Source organism: Caretta caretta, chromosome 3 (assembly GCF_965140235.1).
Source record: "Caretta caretta isolate rCarCar2 chromosome 3, rCarCar1.hap1, whole genome shotgun sequence".
NCBI lineage: Eukaryota > Metazoa > Chordata > Testudines > Cheloniidae > Caretta > Caretta caretta.
The window spans coordinates 118,088,704-118,102,178 of record NC_134208.1 but is presented as its reverse complement, the minus strand read 5'-3'; the positions used below and the strand labels follow the sequence as shown (position 1 = coordinate 118,102,178).

Below are 13,475 nucleotides of genomic sequence, written 5' to 3'. Positions count from 1 at the left end.
GAATTGGCGGCTGTGATTGCAGAGCCATTGGCCATTATCTTTGAAAACTCGTGGCGAACGGGGGAAGTCCTGGATGACTGGAAAAAGGCTAATGTAGTGCCAATCTTTAAAAAAGGGAAGAAGGAGGATCCTGGGAACTACAGGCCAGTCAGCCTCACCTCAGTCCCCAGAAAAATCATGGAGCAGGTCCTCAAAGAATCAATCCTGAAGCACTTACATGAGAGGAAAGTGATCAGGAACAGTCAGCATGGATTCACCAAGGGAAGGTCATGCCTGACTAATCTAATCACCTTCTATGATGAGATTACTGGTTGTGTGGATGAAGGGAAAGCAGTGGATGTATTGTTTCTTGACTTTGACACGGTCTCCCACAGTATTCTTGTCAGCAAGTTAAAGAAGTATGGGCTGGATGAATGCACTATAAGGTGGGTAGAAAGTTGGCTAGATTGTCGGGCTCAACGGGTAGTGATCAATGGCTCCATGTCTAGTTGGCAGCCGGTGTCAAGTGGAGTGCCCCAGGGGTCGGTCCTGGGGCCGGTTTTGTTCAATATCTTCATAAATGATCTGGAGGATGGTGTGGATTCCACTCTCAGCAAATTTGCGGATGATACTAAACTGGGAGGAGTGGTAGATACGCTGGAGGGCAGGGATAGGATACAGAGGGACCTAGACAAATTGGAGGATTGGGCCAAAAGAAATCTGATGCGGTTCAACAAGGATAAGGGCAGGGTCCTGCACTTGGGACGGAAGAACCCAATGCACCGCTACAGACTAGGGACCGAATGGCTAGGCAGCAGTTCTGCGGAAAAGGACCTAGGGGTGACAGTGGACGAGAAGCTGGATATGAGTCAGCAGTGTGCCCTTGTTGCCAAGAAGGCCAATGGCATTTTGGGATGTATAAGTAGGGGCATAGCGAGCAGATCGAGGGACGTGATCGTCCCCCTCTATTCGACATTGGTGAGGCCTCATCTGGAGTACTGTGTCCAGTTTTGGGCCCCACACTACAAGAAGGATGTGGATAAATTGGAGAGAGTCCAGCGAAGGGCAACAAAAATGATTAGGGGACTAGAACACATGACTTATGAGGGGAGGCTGAGGGAACTGGGATTGTTTAGCCTGCAGAAGAGAAGAATGAGGGGGGATTTGATAGGTGCTTTCAACTACCTGAGAGGTGGTTCCAGAGAAGATGGTTCTAGACTATTCTCAGTGGTAGAAGAGGACAGGACAAGGAGTAATGGTCTCAAGTTGCAGAGGGGGAGGTTTAGGTTGGATATTAGGAAAAACTTTTTCACTAGGAGGGTGGTGAAACACTGGAATATGTTACCTAGGGAGGTGGTAGAATCTCCTTCCTTCGAAGTTTTTAAGGTCAGGCTTGACAAAGCCCTGGCTGGGATGATTTAATTGGGGATTGGTCCTGCTTTGAGCAGGGGGTTGGAGTAGATGAGCTCCTAAGGTCCCTTCCAACCCTGATATTCTATGATTCTATGATGGAAGAGGACAGCTGTGGCCAAGCTGTTTCTCCACAGCTTTCCCCTTTCTGACCAGCATCATGGATTTTGTTTTGCTTTGTTTTATATCTGTTCACTTTCTATGACATTTCTCTTTGATTCTCAGTGCCAGATCTTTATACATACAATGAATTTACAAAGGTGGCCAGATCAGGGAGAATATCCAGTCACAAACCAGAAAGAGCAAAAATTGTAGAGACATTCTGTTTTCTTTTTCTCTTAAATGTATGCATCAAAGGGAAAGGCTGAGTATTAGTGACTGAGCAATCCTACAGCAGCTTTACCATCAAGGGCTCGTTCACCTGCACATCTACCAGTGTGAGATCTGCCATCATGTGCCAGCAATGCCCCTCTGCCATGTGCATTGGCCAAACCGGACAGTCTCTATGCAAAAGAATAAATGGACACAAATCTGACATCAGGAATCATAACATTCAAAAACCAGTAAAACTTCAGTCTCTCTGGTCACTCAATAACAGACCTAAAAGTGGCAATTTCTTGAACAAAAACCTTCAAAAACAGACTCCAACATGAAGCTGCAGAACTGGAATTAATTTGCAAACTGGACACCATCAGATTAGGCTTGAATAGAGACTGGGAGTGGTTGGGTCATTACAAAACCTAAACTTAATTTCTCTAATACTAATTTCTCCCTACTGTTGCTCACACCTTGTCAACTGTCTGTAAGGGGCCACTCTGTTACCACTTCAAAAGTTTTTTTCCTCCCTTGGTATCCTGCTGTTAATTGATTTATCTTGTTAGACTGACCTCACACTTGGTAAAGCAACCCCCATCCTTTCATGTATTTATACCTGCTCCTGTATTTTCACTCCATGCACCTGATGAAGTGGGTTCTAACTCATGAAAGCTTATGCCCAAATAAATTTGTTAGTCTCTAAGGTGCCACAAAGACTCCTAATTATTTTTGCTCATAAAGACTAACACAGCTACCACTCTGAAACATGCTACTATTATCTTGTTCCACTGACAGTCGTGACATGTTTAGTATCACTTCTTAAAAGGACTGGTTGCTCTTGCCTCAATTGCCTGCCAGTCAATTATATTAGATTCAGATATTAGATTGTTCTATGTTCAGTTTGGAACATGAAGTATTCTAATGAAATCAGAGGGCATTTTAGGCATGGGTTAGTGGGTTGATTAGTTTCTGAAGTATTAATGAGTTCACTGTCTTAAATTAAATTATTTCTGGCCACTAGATGGCTCTGTGCATATATACAGGTTTCAGAGTAGCAGCCGTGTTAGTCTGTATTCGCCAAAAGAAAAGGAGTACTTGTGGCACCTTAGAGACTAACCAATAAATTGGTTAAACAATAAATACCAATAACTGTATATATGCAGTTATAGGGTAAATTCCTTATTAAGACCTTGATGCGGATGACATAGCAATGAACTAGAACTGGGAGGAGAATCGGTAAAATCCATTTCAGAGGATTTTAAAATGCATTTTCCTTCCAATTTGGAACAAAACCCCCCAATTGAAATTCTACATGAAACAGAAATTAAAAATACATTTACATTAAAAAAAATCATAACATGTTGATAATTTCAAAATGAAATTCTGCCTGGTGGCTGAAGAGGAGCTGGGAGCCGAGGAGCGTGGGAACCAGGGTCTCCAGGATCTCCGCTCCTTCTCAGCCTGGTAGGTGCACTGCCCCAGAGCAAGGGACCCTAGCACACCAGGTGGCTGTGAGCCTGGGAGCTGGGATTTCCAGGCTTTTAGCTCCTCTTCAGGTGGGCTACTGAGGAGCCGGGCAGGTGAGCTGACAACAAACCTGGTAGGTTTATTCTGGAAACCTGCCTGACAGGTGGGGTTACATTTGAACTATATCAAAACCAACCTGTCTTTACAAGAGATTTTGATTTCTGACAAATCCACAAATTCTAACCAAATTCTGACTGGAAAAAATGCTTTGTCAGCATTTTTCTGACCAGCTCTACAATGAACCTTACCCCCTACATTTTCTAAATGTTTGTCAGTGGTTTATTCCCAGGATTCCTTCACTTGACTAATGTGACTTGTGCAGCTAAAACCTCAGGGAATGTTTTGGAAACAAATATTTTATTTTAGTGGGTGCCCTTAAAAAATTCTACTAGTTCTAGCTCTACCTCCTATTTCCCATGTTCCAGAAATATTCCCTATACCTTCTATTTCAACAAGTGGGAGAAATTTTTAAGCGCACTCCAATGTTCCCTCTAATTTTTGACAGGCTGTGTGCGCAAAAATTTTCTTCTGTGCAAATTTTTGTGCACACGGTGTTTCGCCTTGTGCGCGGGGTTTGGGATCTGCATGCACGTGCACACATGCACAGCTTAGAGGGAACAGTGACGCACTCGCTATATTTAGACTCAGATGAATGTGGCTTCTAAGAATAAATTTGGAGCTCTCTATTGTGGAGATTCACTCTGAGACCTCTTTCTAACCAAGAACTCAGTTATTATGAATGAGAGCAACAGGAGTTGGAGTATGAGAGATTTTTCTTTACCTTGTGTTGGAGCGACTGCTCTGGGTATGCTTGTCCATTTCTGGTGAATGGAGGCAGAGTTTTGCTTTTTCTCTTTTTGGAAGGTGATATTTGAAATCTCCCCTGCTGACATGCTTGCTGAATGGACAGTGCTCTCTGCAGTTGGCTTCCACAGGGGGGAGTAGATGTTTCTTGTCTGTTCCATGTGTGTGTTATTTGCTGGGGATTTGTTTCTGGAGGGAAAAAGTTTACTTTTACTTTTCCACAGAGGGAAGGAAAAACACTACAGCTTAGGACCCCTGCATTGCCTTTGTTGTCAGTCTTTCCTGGGCCTCAGTATCTCAGGAAGGATTCCAGGCAAGGCCTTTTTGCTGCCTCACTGCTCCTTTCTTTCATCTTCTGGACTACCAAGGGAATTTTGTGTTTTGGAATGGAGAGCAGCTTGTGGGAACGCTTCCCCCGAGCACCTACACCCACCAGCAGTGGGCGTTCAGGAGCTGTTCTCACCCATTTCATCAGCCTTTGGCTTAGCTTTGCTGTATGACTGTTTGAGGACACTACAAGGGGTTCAGTAAGAGGGCTTTAGCACCTTCAGAATCACAGTCCTGTCTCTCAGCAGGTCTCTGCTTTTCTGGCAACCCATTTGGGATTATCTTGGGGCTAGTAGCAGAGTAAATTTCAGAGCCAGGCTGCCAGTCAGCTCACCCACCTGAACTTGCCGCATGTTACAAGCCTGCAAGTGTGAGGACTGCTCACATGGTTGATATGCTGGGGATTGAACCAGGGATCTCCAGATCTAACAGCATGAGCTGCTAGAGCTGGAGCCAAAGTGCTATAGTTAGGGGCTGTAACAGCTCAGACCCTCTGTAGATCAGCACAAAAGGTATCCTATACCACATACTCACCAGTTGGTTACACTGGCTAGTGCAGATAAAGGGTAGAAATATACCCCCAGTACAGTCAGCCACCATAACAATTTGGTTTTGTCCTGAGTGCTTCAGGAGTGGTTTTAGCACCAGCATCCTTATTCCCTTTAATCTACTTTTTCGTCCTCCCCTTCTCTTCTGGGAGCCAGCTACTCTTGGAACTGCTTCCTTCAGACTTCCTCAGAAATGCTTGCACATTCAGTCTGTCTGAACATCTCCCTGCTGGATTGACAGCTCAGTAACTGCCTGCGATCCAGTCAGGATTATATCTACGGTTCCATTTACGGTAGGATCAGTGAACCTTGCCCCAGTTTTTCTTGGGCCTCTCTCAAGAGGAGTCAGAAATCTTCTTTTTGGGGGACATCCATGTGAGGGGATTGAATCCCCTTCAACCTATTTGGAAATATATGAAATCCTCTAACCAAGCTGTGTAGAATGTTAAATGCATTTCTTGCTTCCAGGACTGGCCTTGATTTTATACCTATCATCACCTTGTAAAGGGCCATTTATCCAGATGGGGCCCTGTCAACCCCTGAATATATAATTCTAGTCCAGGGTGCAGGAACTCTTTAGAAAAACATTAATTGTTGATGATGCTTCAGTGAAGAGTTCTTGTCCTTTAAAAATCAAATGGGGAATCTGTAGTTTTGCAGCTGCTTTAATGCATTTACATTTTGAAATGTTATTTAATTGCAGCCAACATAGGGCAGATTGCAGCTGCATCAACATGGGGTACAGTACATGGGGAATTCAAAAAGTGTTCACCGTTTGGGTCTGAAGCTGACCTGGTGAAACAACTGATCAGTCTAGTTTCTGACCTTCCTGGATACAGGTACGTCAGAGAAAATCTACAGATGATCCTCCATCTCCTTGAGATACAAGTGAGATAGTAATTTGGGAATAGGGAAGTCCACACTAACTGAGAACATCTCCAGTTGCCAAAAGGACAACACAAAAGGTGTTGCTTCCTGGGTCCAGATGAGTCATCTGTTTTCAGTCCAGATGAGTCAATGTGGGGTTAAAGCTCATGTGGCTTTACCCCGTGTGGCTGAAAGGACCTTCCCCAGAGAATGAGAGATGACTCAAGGACTGTTATGTAAGACTATGACCTTGATGCAAATCAACTGCAGACACGCCTCAAGCATCATTATAGTTTGTTGTGATGAAATTGTTAATGGTGATTAAGTGAAATCTATGGTGAAGTCTTTTTTTTTAAATAAAGCTGTGGCTAGTTTAATGTCATCTGTCAATTCATTATCTACTGGAGCACGGTCTTTCCAGCAACAAAAAAACAGTGGGGCTAAAGTTAGTGAGAAACGTAAGAAAAGCAAACAAAAATGAGAGAACTCCAAATCATTTGCCTACTTTCAGGTTGTTTCAGAGCCCTGATTCTAGCTTGAGTGAAAAATGGAATTCTTTCGGCCAGTCTGTTTTATACTGTACACTTTTCTGAGCAGGAACGGAGCCATGCTCATTTTGGATGCTACCACAATACAAATAGGGTCATGTGACATATCTAAAGTGTTTGTTCACTGCAAGCTGCAAGGCATATTCCCTCTTTCTGGATGTCATCTGAGGGATGTGCCAAAAGCCAGACTTGTGCCAAAAGCACTGGAAATCAGCACATGCACTGTATTTTACAACCTGTGAGATACAAACTCAGACACTGTAGCTTTTAAATTCTGCAAGAAAAATGTGATTAGCAGATTAGGGCTTCCCTTTGACATGAGGACTGTGGGTACCTGTTTATTTCCTCTCTGTGTTTTTGCTCTTTGACAGTGATATCTCTATTTTTCAGAATGGAGGCAGTAACCAGGTGGAAATGATTGCAAGATATTTCTTATAAGTCACTTGCTTGTGTTCTCATGCTCATTGCATCATCTGTTACTCACATGCCACTTGGTTAATGCAGACCTTGTAAGAACAGGAGTAAAGACTACTAATAATTTGTGCTGGTCTAAACTCTGCAAGCTACCCCCTGACTCCCCAATGTGCAGAAATTTCAATGGTTTTTCAATATCAGGGATTTCTGAAAATGAAAACATTCATCTTTGAAGAAATCCCACTGTGACAAGTTGGTTGTGTGCAGCTACTCAGGGTCTGCTGCTGCATATCGGCGTTTTAGACTAGGGTTGCCAACTTTGCCATCAGCATTTTAGACTAGGGTTGCATGAATTCCTGGAGGTTTCATCACATGACATTACTTTTAATTAAGATTAATCTTTAATTCCTGGAGACTCCAGGACAATCCTGGAGGATTGGGAATCCTATTTTAGACTGTTATGTTTTGTTCAGACTGTTGCTGTCTTCACTGGTTCATGGTTATTACATGTTTTGATTGACAACTTACCTGTGTGTTTTGCTGCTGCTGCTTTTTATTTTTTTTTGGTGTGGGTGTTCTGGGGTGCATTTGATTGTGACATTATGGTAACAAGCTGTCATAAATATAAAGGGGAGGGTAAACACCTTTAAAACCCTCCTGCCCAGAGGAAAAACTCTTTCACCTGTAAAGGGTTAAGAAGCTAAGACAACCTCACTGGCACCCGACCCAAATGACCAATGAGGAGACAAGATACTTTCAAAGCTGGAGGGGTGGGGGTGGGGGGAGAAAGGGTTCTGTCCGTCTGTGTGATGCTTTTTCCAGGACCAGAGCAGGAATGCAGGTCAGAACTCCTGTAAAGGGTTAATAAGCAATCTAGTTAGATATGCGTTAGATTCTGCTTTGTTTAAATGGCTTATAAAATAAGCTGTGCTGAATGGAATGTATATTCCTGTTTTTGTGTCTTTTTGTAATTTAAGGTTTGGCCTAGAGGGATTCTCTAGGTTTTGAATCTGATTACACTGTAAGGTATTTGCCATCCTGATTTTACAGAGGTGATTCTTTTACTTTTTCTTTAATTAAAATTCTTCTTTTAAGAACCTGATTGCTTTTTCATTGTTCTTAAGATCCAAGCGTTTGGGTCTGTGTTCACCTATGCAAATTGGTGAGGATTTTTTTCAAGCCTTCCCCAAGAAAGGGGGTGTAGGGCTTGGGGGGATATTTTTTGGGGGGAGACATTCCCAAGTGGGCACTTCCTCTGTTCTTTGTGTAACACTTTGGTGATGGCAGGCTTTAACCTAAGCTGGTAAGAATAAGCTTAGGGGGTCTTTCATGCAGGTCCCCACATCTGTACCCTAGAGTTCAGATTGGGGAAGGAACCTTGACACAAGCGCTTCTATTGTGCAACCCATGCTGCCTGCACATCATTTCTGCTGTTGACTGGTGCTACTTTATTTGAAGATTGGAGGCTGAGAGATTAGTATGGGAAAGAACAGTAAAGTGTTGACAGCAGGATATATGTGCAGATCATGCAACTCTCTGCTGCTGCTAGGTTACCCTTGCTGCAGGACTGCTTATGCCATGGTAACTTAGATATTTAGGATGGACTTCCAGAGCCCAACTCCTTTGGTGTGGCTGGACAGTGCCTCAATGAGCATTTTTGCACTGGAGATTCTGTTCTGTTCGAGGAAGACATTTTTTGAAACTTGTCAGCAACCCAATGAAACCATTCATGAGTTTGCATATTGTTTGCAGTGCTTGGCCCAGGACTGTGAATGTAAGGATGTTATGATAGTCATAGTTAGGGACATTTTTGTCACCGGTGTAGCCAATGACTGCCTGGGCGACTGGTTACAGGTGAAAGATGCTAGAATGCTGACCCCTGATGATGTAGTTAAGAATGAGGCAGTTGAGATGGTCTAGGCTGAAAGGGGTTCTGTGTGTCAGGCTGCTACTACCTTTGTGTCTACTCTTAAACCATCAGCTCCCCCTTCTACTTCAGTTGCCTGGAGTCATGCTACCTAATGCTACCTAAACCAGCTTCACAACCTCATCACTGTTACTGTTGTGGCAGTACGGTCACATAGCCAATTTCCCTGCATACTCAGCTAGAACTGCTAAGTGTTGGGCTTGTGGGAAGGAAGTACACTTTAAGTTAGTGTGCCGTGGTACACTATGACAAGGGTAGGCCTGAAGTGCATACTGTGAATATGAAGCTGCATGAGACTACCTTTACCAGGGACCCTGATGTCACCTTTTAATCTGGTTTTCTCATGTGGCAAGGCATTGGGGTTGGTATCCTGTATTGTAGAAATTAACGGTACACTGATGAAGTGCTTGGTGGATACCGGTACTTAAATTTAACATACTCATCTCTGGGTTAGTTCATAATCTGGATATTTCACTGACTACAGTGGACATAAAAGCTTGGAATTGGTATGCTTTGCAGCCACTGGGTGAAGCTGTATACTGTGCGCTCTACAAATGCATAGCGTTGACTTCAAAGTTTTACGTTGTTAAAGGCGCTGTTGTGCATATAGTCCCATTATTGTCATATGACCTGTGCTATGCATGAACTTGCACAGGACACCTCAGGGGCATTTGTGTCGGCTAGATTAGACAGGGATACCCAATGTATTGTTCACCATGATTTATTTAACAGTGATGGTGTTCTGTCCATGGGATATGTGTATTCTCTGCAGTTGGATTGGAATGCCAAGCCCTTTGCACTGCCTGCGTGTTCTGTATCCCCTGCACTTGCGGACAAAATACAAGTAGAACTGCAGTGCATGAAATATAATGGTATTATTCAGGATATGGAAAGGAGCTCACCCGCAGTGATTGTATACAAGAAGAATGCTGACATTTGACTGTGCACAGATTTTAGAGCACTTAATAAATATGTGGAACATGAGCAGCTTTAATGACCAAACTTCAAAGAGGTGACATGCCGGGTAAGTGAATCCTGGGATGGAGAGCTGGAGGAAGGGGGGTACCCAGTAGAGAGAGCAGAAGGGGGTGAGGAGAGGGTCGAACCCCAACTAGTGAAAGAACCTTCCCCCCACCCCACAGTGTTGGGGGAAGGGGGAGAGACGGGAAAGAAAACTCCTAGACAACAAGCCGAGCACCTTAAGGAGTGGCAACAAAGGACCCTCTGGGCAAGAATGCCTAGAGTGTGGCTCTTGGGAGCCCAAGGGAGACAAGGACCAGGAGGCCGGGGACCCGAACCCAGAGGTGGGGTATCCGGGCCACCAGACACCACTGGACCAGGTCTGCAGTCTCTGCCGGACCAATGGGCATACCGGGGAGGCCTGTCCCTCCCGTAAATGTGGAGGGGGGCCTGGAAGTCCCGGAGAGGGCCCACAGGAGCCCCCGGAGGGGATGCAGGCACTCCCACTGACGGGCAGATTTGTCTGCCCTAGGAGGGGCAGGGACAGGGTGAGCCTGGTGGCTCCCTGAAGCGGGGGAGTTGTGTGGCAGGGCAGGGGTAAACCCCTTTAAGGCAATGCCAAAATGCTGGCTGCAGGCTACACTCCGGCCAGGAGGCCAGGGGTAGAGACACAGGTATTAGCAGGGAGCCCAGCTGCAAGCCCTAATGAGGGCTGGCTCAGAGGAACATGCTGAGCTAAGTGCTGACAGCTGGGCCGAGGCATGAGAGAGCTATAAAAGCCCTGGGCAAACCTTGGTGGGGAGGCTAGCCTGGGAGAAGACAGGAGGGTGGTATTGCTGTCTCCTTACCAAAGAAGGAAGCCTCAAAAGCCAGGAGACCCTGGGAGTATCTGTGGGGCACTAGCTTTGGGGGGATCTGGGAACTGCACTAACGCTGTAAATAAAGGGGCAAAGAGTCCTGTGGCACCTTATAGACTAACAGACGTATTGGAGCATGAGCTTTCGTGGGTGAATACCCACTTTGTCGGATGCACGTAGTGGAAATTTCCAGAGGCAGGTATAAATATGCAAGCAAGAATCAGGCTAGGGATAACGAGGTTAGTTCAATCAGGGAGGATGAGGCCCTCTTCTAGCAGTTGAGCTGTGAACACCAAGGGAGGAGAAACTGCTTTTGTAGTTGGCTAGCTAGTCACAGTCTTTGTTTAATCCTGAGCTTATGGTGTCAAATTTGCAAATGAACTGAAGCTCAACAGTTTGTCTTTGAAGTCTGGTCCTGAAGTTTTTTGCTGCAGGATGGCTACCTTTAAATCTGCTATTGTGTGTCCAGGGAGATTGAAGTGTTCTCCTACAGGTTTTTGTATATTGCCATTCCTAATATCTGATTTGTGTCCATTTATCCTTTTACATAGGGACTGTCTAGGTTGGCCGATGGACATAGTAGAGGAGCATTGCTGGCACATGATGGCATATATTACGTTGGTGGACATGCAGGTGAATGAACCAGTGATGGTGTGGCTGATCTGGTTAGGTCCTGTGATGGTGTCGCTGGTGTAGATATGTGGGCAGAGTTGGCATCGAGGTTTGTTGCATGGGTTGGTTCCTGAGTTAGAGTTACTATGGTGCGGTGTGTAGTTGCTGGTGAGAATATACTTCAGGTTGGCAGGCTGTCTGTGGGCGAGGACTGGCCTGCCTCCCAAGGCCTGTGAAAGTGAGGGATTGTTGTCCAGGATGGGTTGTAGATCACTGATGATGCACTGGAGAGGTTTTAGCTGAGGACTGTATGTGATGGCCAGTGGAGTTCTGTTGGTTTCTTTCTTGGGCTTGTCTTGCAGCAGGAGGCTTCTGGGTACACATTTGGCTCTGTTGATCTGTTTCCTTATTTCCTTATATGGGTATCGTAGTTTTGAGAATGCTTGGTGCAGATCTTGTAGGTGTTGGTCTCTGTCTGAGGAGTTGGAGCAAATGTGGTTGTACCTCAGCGCTTGGCTGTGGACAATGGATCGTGTGGTGTGTCCAGGGTGGAAGCTGGAGGCATGAAGGTAGGCATAGCGGTCAGTAGGTCACGTTAACACCACCCTATACCGAAAACCATCACTTATTTGCACCTTGGAGTCTAGGAAGTTGACCTCCCGTGTAGATTGGTCCAGGCTGAGGTTGATGGTTGGGTGGAAGCTGTTGAATTTGTGGTGGAATTCTTCCAGGGTTTCCTTCCCATGGGTCTAGATGATGAAGATGTCATCAATGTAATGTAGGTAGAGAAGGGGTGTGAGTGGACGAGAGCTGAGGAAGCGTTGTTCCCAGTCAGCCATAAAAATGTTGGCATATTGTGGGGCCATGTGGGTGCCCATAGCAGCACCACTGGTCTGGAGGTATATATTGTCACCAAATTTGAAATAATTGTGTGTGAGGATAAAGTTACAGAGCTCAGCAACCAGTTGTGCGGTGGCATCATCAGGGATACTGTTCCTGACAGCTTGTATTCCATCTGTGTGTAGCAGTTTCTCCTCCCTTGGTGTTCACACCTCAACTGCTAAAAGAGGGCCTCACCCTCCCTGATTGAACTAACCTCGTTATCCCTAGCCTGATTCTTGCTTGCATATTTATACCTGCCTCTGGAAATTTCCACTGCATGCATCCGATGAAGTGGGTATTCACCCACGAAAGCTCATACTCCAATATGTCTGTTAGTCTATAAGGTGCCACAGGACTCTTTGCCGCTTTTACAGATCCAGACTAACACGGCTACCCCTCTGAAACTGTAAATAAAGACACTTGGGTGATCCAGCAAAAGAAGGCATGGAGGATTCTTTATTATACCAGCTTAAACACAGGGCACAGGCTCAAGAGGGAGAAAGCCTGTGGGGACCCTGTGACAGTTGGATATTAGGAAAAACTTTTTCACAAGGAGGGTGGTGAAGCACTGGAATGTGTTACTTAGGGAGGTGGTGGAATCTCCTTCCTTTGAGGTTTTTAAGGTCAGCTGACAAAGCCCTGGCTGGGACGATTTAGTTGGGGATTGGTCCTGCTTTGAGCAGGGGGTTGGACTAGGTGACCTCCTGAGGTCCCTTCCAACTCTGATATTCTATGATTTCTATTAGCCATACAGAAGCTTTTTCCTTGACAGTTACCTAAATCTCTTATCTTTCGCTCACAGGCTCAGAGTGATCTGAATCTGTAAATTCTCATAATTACAAAAAAATTAATGAAAAATTATGGAAAGACCTGTCACATCACAGTAATCACCGTTGTCAATTGTTCATTCAGTTACTCCCTTGTTTTCTGGTTCAGCATTTGATGCTTCTGCTTTAATTTGCTTGTATAACTAAGATGTTTCCTCTCTTACTGTTTTTACTTGGATATGACTTCTAAACCTTGACATTCTTTTCTATAGCATCTCTCCTTATTAATCTATTTTTTTCAGATTTAGGTACTTTCATCTTTTTATTTTTGGTTTGAAACTGTTGGAGGCCAGATTCTGTATATATGTATTTTTCTGTTTACTGTTTTTATTTTCAAAATAAAACAAATATTACATGTTAAGAATAGCATATCTCTTAAATTCACAGTTTTAGACAGCACAGAAAAAAAGTACTAATTATAGTTCACTAAAGAGTGACTATATTTCCTTACATTCCTGCTGCTGCTCATTTAAACAAAATACTATATTCTCTAAACTCTCCGGTTTATTGAAAGACTCTTTGATGTCCATTATTTTTGAGGGATTGGTTTTCTAGTTAGTTATCTGGTCCTAGTAAAGTTATTGTGGCTTTCTTCTGACTGGTAAGTTGCTTTGATTTTTTCCCTGACACAAATATTTCAGGGTCCAAAAGAATATTGCTCTCCAAAATCA

General features: G+C 44.4%; 1 protein-coding gene across 1 annotated transcript in view; it reads left to right on the top strand.

The window, feature by feature from the left end:
* The window catches only part of IPCEF1 (interaction protein for cytohesin exchange factors 1), a 122,522-nt gene that overhangs the window by 49,336 nt on the left and 59,711 nt on the right, over positions 1–13,475 (top strand). The gene's annotated exons all lie outside the window — the stretch shown is intronic.